Source organism: Solanum pennellii, chromosome 3 (genome assembly GCF_001406875.1).
Source record: "Solanum pennellii chromosome 3, SPENNV200".
In the NCBI taxonomy this organism is placed as follows: domain Eukaryota; kingdom Viridiplantae; phylum Streptophyta; class Magnoliopsida; order Solanales; family Solanaceae; genus Solanum; species Solanum pennellii.
Genome location: NC_028639.1, coordinates 33,609,050 through 33,618,187, shown reverse-complemented (window position 1 = coordinate 33,618,187; position 9,138 = coordinate 33,609,050).

Sequence of the window (9,138 nt, the reverse complement as noted above, 5' to 3'; positions counted from 1 at the left end):
CTTCTAGGTCTTAGGAACTTCCCACGCCAATTTCAAACAAAACTAACACGTAAAACTCACTCAAACACATCAAGACACACAAGCACTTTATAAGGCACACTTTGTGAACCTCATGGACGTTTACAGAAGTTTGACCTCCAAATTCAACCAAACATCACAGACTTCCTAAGGACACTAATATAACTCATTTTGTTACAAATTTAATTCAAGAAACAATCACGAGGCTATAGTTCACCTTAGTTCGGCTTAGGGTGTTACAAACCATTCCCAATCCAATTCACACAAATTAGAATTTCTCTCTAAAAGTATTCTCTCTAGAACCTCCATTTGAAGGTGAATCTCAAGAACAGCTTGGATCTTGGATTTCCATGAATTATTCATCAACGTTTAGAGGTTTTCTTCAATATTAAGGTATGGTGATCCTTCATCTCTAGTTATTCTTCCATTTAGAGATTTAATCTCAAAGTTTTCAAAGAGAAAGTATTATCAAATCTCTTCTTCTTCAATCTAGCCATGGGTTCTTTCTCAAAACAATTTTAATGGATTCCTAATGATGAATTGAAGTTAACATGTTGATTGTAATGTGAATTTTAATCCAATTGCATGATTAACCCATGCTCCCTTCAAAGTCTCGATTTACTGTATGTGTGGGCTTTGTGATCTTGAATGTATATCGATTGAATTATGATTCTAATACGTTGAACTGCTTATATCTACTGCATAGTATGTGTATTGATGATGATTGTTTATGAGTGACCATGAGCATGAAGGTTTGAAGGTTTGAACAAGGCTAGGCTATAATGTAGTATTTTGTGATCTTGATACTAGCATGCTTATTGTGAGATTCAATTATGTCAAATTGATGGTTAGATATTGCCCATGATATCATCTGAGGATGAATTGTGTATTTTTAGTCCAATATGGATTGAGTATTAAGGAATTGATCTCTATTTTCCTATTGATTGTTAAAGCATGCTATTCATGGTAATATCGATTTTGTGGCACTTGTAGTAGGATTTCGTTTAGGTTATGATTTCTTTAACTACTGCCTTATATTGATGTTATTGATGAATTTTGGGTATGAATCATTCATGATCAAAGGAAAGAAGTATTGATAAGGATTCATCTAGGTTCTTCTAGCCTATAAATGGATAATGTAATGTATATGATGTGATCTCAATGCTAGAATAGATGAAGCATGATTTTGATTGAGTAATGATCTCTTTAATTTACTGCCCTACATGTATATTGTTGATAAATCGTTATTGATAATCAATGCAAGTGAATTTGGTTAAAGATCTATGTCCCTCTACTTTCTAGTATGTTGGTGATGTGTTGTACTAGTTTGTAGCTTGGTCTTGTAGTAGCTTATGCATGAATTCATATATGATTATTGTACTTTAGCTACTGATCTATACTTGAATTTTTTATGAAAGAGTAGTAATGGTCAATGATGACCAAAGGCTAAAGGATTGGTAAGAATTGCTCCACTTTTCTACTTCTCTAATTCTCTGTAGTATTGTTGATGAAGCCTTGTATGGCATTGTATGGTATGGTACACTTATGGTGGCGGTGTTATATATATACATATATATAGATACGTACATATATATACATATATATGTGTGTGTGTGTGTGTGTGTTGCGTGTGTGTGTGTGTGTGATGTGATCATTGCCTTGAAGGCAATTATACTACGAATGTGTGTTGGTTGATGAAGCACCCTATATGACGCCTATGCCTAGTTTCCTATGCTAACTATGATCTAGGTTGTGTTTCTATTGTCATGAGCATGTAAATGATTATGTTAAGTTTATGTGTACCTGCTGCCTATGATGAGGTCCTATAATCCTATATGTGAAGTAAATCTAAAATAGGTGCATGAAGACTAGAGCTTACTGCAAGAATGTTGTAAGTCTCAAATAAATGAGTCTTAATCTATGCTAACCATTCTATGATGTTGTGTGATGTATCATTCACTAGGATGACTTGATAGGTGTACTTATATGGGCAAGGGTATGGGACCTTGTCTATTCATTGCACATGTATGCCTTGATAGGATAGTTCCTAGGTTAGTCTTCCAAATATATGCATAGGATTGCATGAACATATTATGAATATGACTTACATGCTATGATGTTAAGTATATGATATGAGGAAATATGATTGTGCATTGTGTCTTGGTGTGTTTATATGAAAGGATGGCTCATATAGTTAAACCTATGGACTTGTGCATTGATATATGAACATGTGTGACTTTTATGTGTGATGTGAAAGGTTTGCACATACAAGTACACACACATGTATGAAGATCTAGTCAATAGAGGGGCCTTGAAAGGTGTGCTATGTGCACCCTAAAACTAGATAAGTGCTTGGATATACTATAAGCATATAAGTAATCAATATCCTAAGCCTATGTTTTATGAAGTAAAGTAGTAAAGGCTTTTCAATAAAGGGAACTTAGCTTAACACCGAATGAACTTGACAATGAGAGGTGTTGGTTTCACTTTGAGGAAGATTCACCATTGGTTTCTCATAGAGTGTTTTACTTCCCTTGGAAGAAGATTCACCATTGGGTTCCCATAAGGTTTGACTTACCTTGGAGGAATATTCACCTATGGTTTTACATGAGGTGGTGGCTTCCCTTTGAGGAAGGTTCACCCATGTTTTCTCATGAGATGAGGCTCCAATGTTAATGAGCATGTAGAGAGTCATGTATATCTCTTAGTTCCATAAACTATTCTTGCCACATAGGATCTAGCAAGTGAATTCACTTAGTATGCTAGCATATTTTAATGTTCTACCTTGGCTAGGTAAGAACACCTTCCATTGGTGTAAGGCTCTACAACACCAGATTCCATGTTTAGCACCCATGGTCTTAGTGTCGGTTAAAGCTATAGTTTCCATAAAGTAAAATGGACGAGGAAGTAAACGACTAAGACCCTAATTAGTATGACCTAAAAGAGATTAATTAGGATAAGTGGAAATAATGAACCCACCTAGACATTGAACAAGTGACTCCTTAGGGAGTTCTAGGAAGGTGTTGTAAGGTGTCTGATTAAGGTTATATCTTTATGCATGGCATGGTAGTATTTGTCTACTTGTTATGAAGATGTTCATGGTATGAGTCTATATGGTGTGATCATGTTCTAATATGCACAATGTTGGTCTTAATGACTATATGATGAAGCTCTTGTTGGCATAAATGAAGTTGTCTATATGTCCTAGTTGATATATGAAATGGAGTGTTAAGGCTTGTGGTCTCATGATAGGATTACTAAGTATGTGTGAGGTTATGGGGCTTCACATGTACATTGCACTAGTGTACTTATATTGGGATTGTGAGTAAGGTATTAGAATGTTCTATGTGAAATGAAATTGGTATATGTGAATAATAAGTAAGTTCACTGTAATGTCTTATGGTATTGACTTGAATGTGTCTTGTATATACTTCTATGATGGTATGAGTTGGCTTATGTAAGTTGTAGGTATGGTTTTCCTTGTAATCTTAAGGTGATGCATTGCATCAAGTATCACTAGAGGGTTACTTGGGAGGTTAATGAGTTAAAAGAAGAACTTCACTTAAAGGAAAGTAGTTCACTATAAAGTGAACTCAAATGTGGCTTAAATTCTATATGTGATTTTATATGATATTTGACTTTTAATATGTGTATATGAAGTATGTGAATGTTATAAATGCTACAGTATAAATGTTTTATGAAGATTTTCACAAAAAGGCATGAAGCATGATTTCAAGAAAATGTCCCTTTTCAATGCATATTTTTGCATGGTTTCATACTTAATGCATTCTTGTACTAACTCCATTCTTCTCTACTTTTTACACAAATTGTAGGTTATGGATGCTTAAAGGATATCTTTAAAGGTTAAGAGCTTGATAGATGATTCACAAGCTCAAGGAAGGGAATCCTTAAGTCCAACGATTCCTATGTCATGTCTTTACTATAAAGTGTATGATGTAGTACTTATGTTTTATTGTTGTAAGGGACGTGTAAAGTACTCTTATGTTTTTGAGTCTAGGATGGCAAAAAGAGACTAGAGTCTTTAACTATGTATGATGATATTTATTATATATATATGAAGTAATGTTTTAGCATATGATGTGCTAAGAAAGTTCTAAATTTTCCACTAAATTTACCTATGACAATGCGATGAATGATAACTATTGGCTTGTATAAGACCTCCGAGAGGTCAAGTACGCCATGTTACTTCTAGGCGGTGCTCCCCGAATGTGACATCGTGTCCCTAATGTACTCTGATGATGTTGAATATAGGATGGAAAAAAGAGACTAGAGTCTTTAACTATGTATTATGATATTTTATATATATTGGAACTAATGTTCTAGCATATGATGTGCTATGAATTAATAAATTTTCCGCTAAATTTACCTATAACAATGCGATGAATGACAACTATGGGCTTGTATAAGACCTCCGAGAGGCAAAGTACGCCATGTTACTTCTAGGGGGGGTGCTCCCTGGTCGTGACGATAGGCATAGTTATCGGGGGATTATTATACCTCTCCTCTTGTACTTATTTTATATTGCAGCAAGGATACTGCTTTTTGTTTTTGGTAAGGTGAGGCCATGTGTGCCAATATTCCCATTTTAATTGTATTTTGTTACTTTTAGTTTTTTAAAAAAATAATTATAGTATTTAGACATTTTAGTTTTATTATACTACTTTGATGGTTTGAGATAATTTTGTTTTGTGTCTCTTTATTTCAATTGTCCCATGAGTTGATAGCTTTTGAAATGCTTGTGTTTTCATTACTAATGTTCGATTATTTATTATGTTCAATATCAATATATGGAATATTACTTATGATGAGAAATGTGCATTGTGCTATGATGGCAAGAAGAAATTGGTGTGATTATACTTTCATATGATCATTTTAAATCTTGTTTTGACTAGCTGCATTTTGATATGAGCCTTCTAATGATAATCACAAGTAAGTTTTTTTTATCATGTAGACTTTTTCTAAATAATTGTGTTTGAAGGGCCTTGTGTTGTAAGGTTTTACATGAATGGGTGTTTGATAAATACTAGTATTTGACTTGTTAGACTGATTGTCTAGCTTTAGTGAATGCAATGAACAATCTTTTGCATAAATTTTTTGAGGGAACGGAATTGACCCTTTTTGTGACTTAACTTTTGAGAGTGTGCAACCATTTTGGAACCATTTGGTTCTAAACCTTTTGTTGACCGTGTTAAAACCTCTTGAGCTTTTTTTTCCCCGACTTCTCACCCATAAGTCCTTTTCTGAGCATTGGTTTGGTTGAATATCAAAGTTAGGACAAAATATTATGTTGGGGGACTGGAAAAGAAGGAGTAAACAAACCCAAGTGGAAGGTAAATAAAGATAAAGTGAGACTCAATTTTGAAGTTTTTTATAAAAAGACCCTCCTTATAAGAAAAGATGAAAAAAAATTGAAAATGAAATAAATAAGAAAGTTTAAGGAAATAAAAGGGTCTGATAATTTGGAAAAAAAATGAAGTTGGAGTGTCAAAATTTAAAAAATGGAAAAAAAACTTGAGATAAGGTGAATATGAGTACATCAATACTTTAAAAAGTGAAGTCTATGGAAAAACCTATTACTAAAGTTTGCATGTGTTTCTCCTTCGGAGAGTGAGAATTGTATTGATTCCTAACATTTTCATTTACTTGCTTTGTGAGAGAATAGAATCATTCTTAACGTGAGGACACTTAAGCATTTGTTAAGAAACATGGTTTTGCATTCGAGACAAAGTTGCAGTGAGCTTGTGCATGGATTGACATTGCTATTCATCATATGAAGCTTTTATATCATTGATTGAGTGTTGCAGTTGATTGAGAGTAGTTTTGTAGTAGCAATTTCATGTTGAATCTCATTGAGAACTGTTGTAGACACCCTTGTTTAACAAATTGTGTTCTTGATTTACCTGAGGACAAGTAAAATTTTAAGTTGGGGGTGTTGATGAGTGGTATATTTACACTCATTGGAGGTCTTTTTAGTTCAATAAGTAGTGTATTCAATGCCAAATTATGTCATATTTTGATTATATGTTTGTGATGTGTAGCTACGAAGGCAAAAGGACAAGTAAATGATGAATACTAGGAAGAAAGGTCAAAAATATTTTTAAAAAAAGTTTAAACTCTACATTGGGAATCGCCTAACCAAAAAGGCGGAACGCCCAACTGGCGCGACCTTGCTCAAAGTGATAGTGCTCGGTATTTGAATTAATTGAGGTAGTTTAGTAAACTTGAAACGAAATAACGGTTTTTCAAGGTTAAAGGGTTTGCTAAATGATTATCGCCAAGGTAACAGAAGTTGGATGAAATTTGTTGGCTTAAAAGCGTAACTAAGGTGGTACTCAATGATTTACTGAGCGTGAAATACAAATTCAAATTAGATGGCCAACTAAGGTTCAAACACCTGAATCCTGAAGCAAAAGAAAGACAAGCCAAAGAACAGACGAAAATACTCCAATCATGAAAGGCGAGCCGAGATTGATAGAGAGTTAATTTTGGGACAAATTGTGGGAAACTATAAATAGCCCAAAGGAGAGAGAGAAAGAGAGCTTGAAATAGAATAGAGGCTTCTGAATAGAGAGGTTTTTGATCAATGTGCATGAGATATTTTACCTTTTGAAGAACATATTTAGTTTTGGGGGGTTTTCAATTCTACTGTTGTGAATTGACAATTTGAATTTGAAATCAAAGTGGTGTTGATTATTATTGTTTAATTTCATATCATCCATGGATGCTATTACGATAAGATAATTTCTTTACTTTTTGTGATGGGTGGCTAAAACCACAAGTTCAATGGTGAAATTATGGGTTGGATGTTGATTTGATGTAGTAGGTATTGTGTTTTGCTCTATTTTATTGTTTCTCATCCATGGTTTTGGGCTAATTAGCATGAGGTTAACTTATGGGTTAAGGTTAAAAATTTAATCCTACTTTCAATCTTCGATTGATGCACGAAATATATTAATTGGAGTGAATAATTAGTTAGATACATGCAATTCAGATTTCTATGTGTGTAGATTGCTTCAAAAGAGATCATGACACGGATCTATTTATCCTAATTATGCTTGAAAGAGAGATAGTGTAAGGTAATGAGTTGTTTAGTTATGCACATAAACAAGACCAAAATAAAATTCTATGAAATGATGCTATGAGATCGAAAGAAGATTGGTGTCATTGAAGATAACCAAGACAATCCATGAATCTTTAGCACTATTGAGCAACACAATTATCCATCTGTTACATCAATTCTCATCCCTTCACCCCTAGATTACTATTTAACTAATTTAATGTTACACCCTCAAAATGAACTAAGATAAACTAGAGCTTCACATGAGTTAATCTCTTGATAAAATAATAAATAATAGGTTTTGAAGTTAGTTTTAAAGAGTTTAGAAGTCTAATGTCAAAAGACGACCGAGACGTCCAGAAACTAATCTTTTATGTGCTAGTGTGTTATAGTATGTTTTCCTTGTTTCAATGTGTCGTTTGGAGTCTAAAATTAGTAGAGGTGACCCTAGTTTTTTAATAATCAAGTTTAGGGTCTAAACATCTGGGCATGACGCCCCAAAGACAAACAAAAGGGTCCTTGAGGAGGACCCAAGCTTTGGTCAAAAAGCTACCAAGGCAGCATGCAGGCAGGCTGTTTTTGAAGCCTAAGCCACGTCGCATAACCAACACTTAAAGGGACAAAAGTTTACTTTCCTCACGGGATTTTCACGAACCTTTCTCCTCAAAATGTTGTCAAGAAATAACTCTAGGAGGTGCCTCCGCGACGCGCAGCGATGTCCCATATTTGGTAAAAGTCAAGTTGGACTTAATTAAAAAGGTCCAAGTATTGTAGGGGTGTTTTGATTACTTTGGGGATTTATTATAAACTATTTTTGAGTCACTTTTACCCCACTTCACCAATCAAAATAAAACCTCAAGTTGAAAATCAAAATCTCTCTTTTATCTAAATTCTCTCTCAATTCAAATCATCCATCGAAAAACTTTCTAGATCCAAGGAAGAAGGTCAATTCTCCAAGTTTTCAATCCAAATTTTGTGGGTTTCATAGTACTAAGGTATGGTGATACTTCATTCTTGAATAACCTCTCACTCAAGGATTCCAATTCAAAGGTTTTCAAAAGTTAATCAATGATCAATTTTTCCCAATTTCATTCTATGCATGGGTTCAATGTTAAAATATTTTCTAATTCATGATATTGATTTAATAATGTTGAATAAAGTTTTTTAATATGATTTTTATTGAATTCCTTGAAGAATCCATGTTTTGTTTAAATTTCCTAAATTGGCTTACGAAGAGGCATTGATGAATGTAATTGGATATTTTTTGAATTATGCTTATGCTATGTTGTATTATTGTTATCTATTGCTATGCATGCCTAATTATGATGATTTTTTTGAGAATTGAGAAAGGCTGATCATGGGTTGAATGAAGGATAAGTTGACCTAAATTGTTCAAGTTCTTGTTAAAATTGATCTTGTGTGGTATGGTAAATTTATGGTGGCGGCGTTTAGATAATGTATATGAATAGGTATGTGTGTTGTGGTTATGGCCTATAAGGCATTAAATGTGAAGTCAAGTGATGCTATGATGTATATGCATAAAGATGTGTTATGAAGTTATGCATGTGATTATTGAAGATAGTATGATTATTGAAGTATAATGTGAATGTGAAGTATGATTGTCTGTGGATTATGATGAATGCAGTATGATCATGTTTATAAGAAAATTTCATGAATTATGGTTGTTATGTGAAAGACTTTCTCACATATACACACACAATGAATAAATGAATCTAAGGAAAATGTAATGAGTGCCGGTCTATTGAAAGGTTTTCTCAATAGAACTCTAATAAATGAATGGGGGATTTTGGGGTGGAAACTCTTTGAGTAGAGATGTAGTGTCTAGTAACAACCTTAATATTTCTAATGGCTTTCCAATGAATGAATGATAGGTTGAGATGGGTACTGCTTGTGAGTTGAGATGTAGTACTTAGTAGCAATCCCTTAATCTATAGCTAATGAATGTAATGAAAGTCTAAATATCTGTGGGGAATAATGCTTAGCACCGAGAGGATTTGAAAAAGGGTGGATACTCTCTGTCA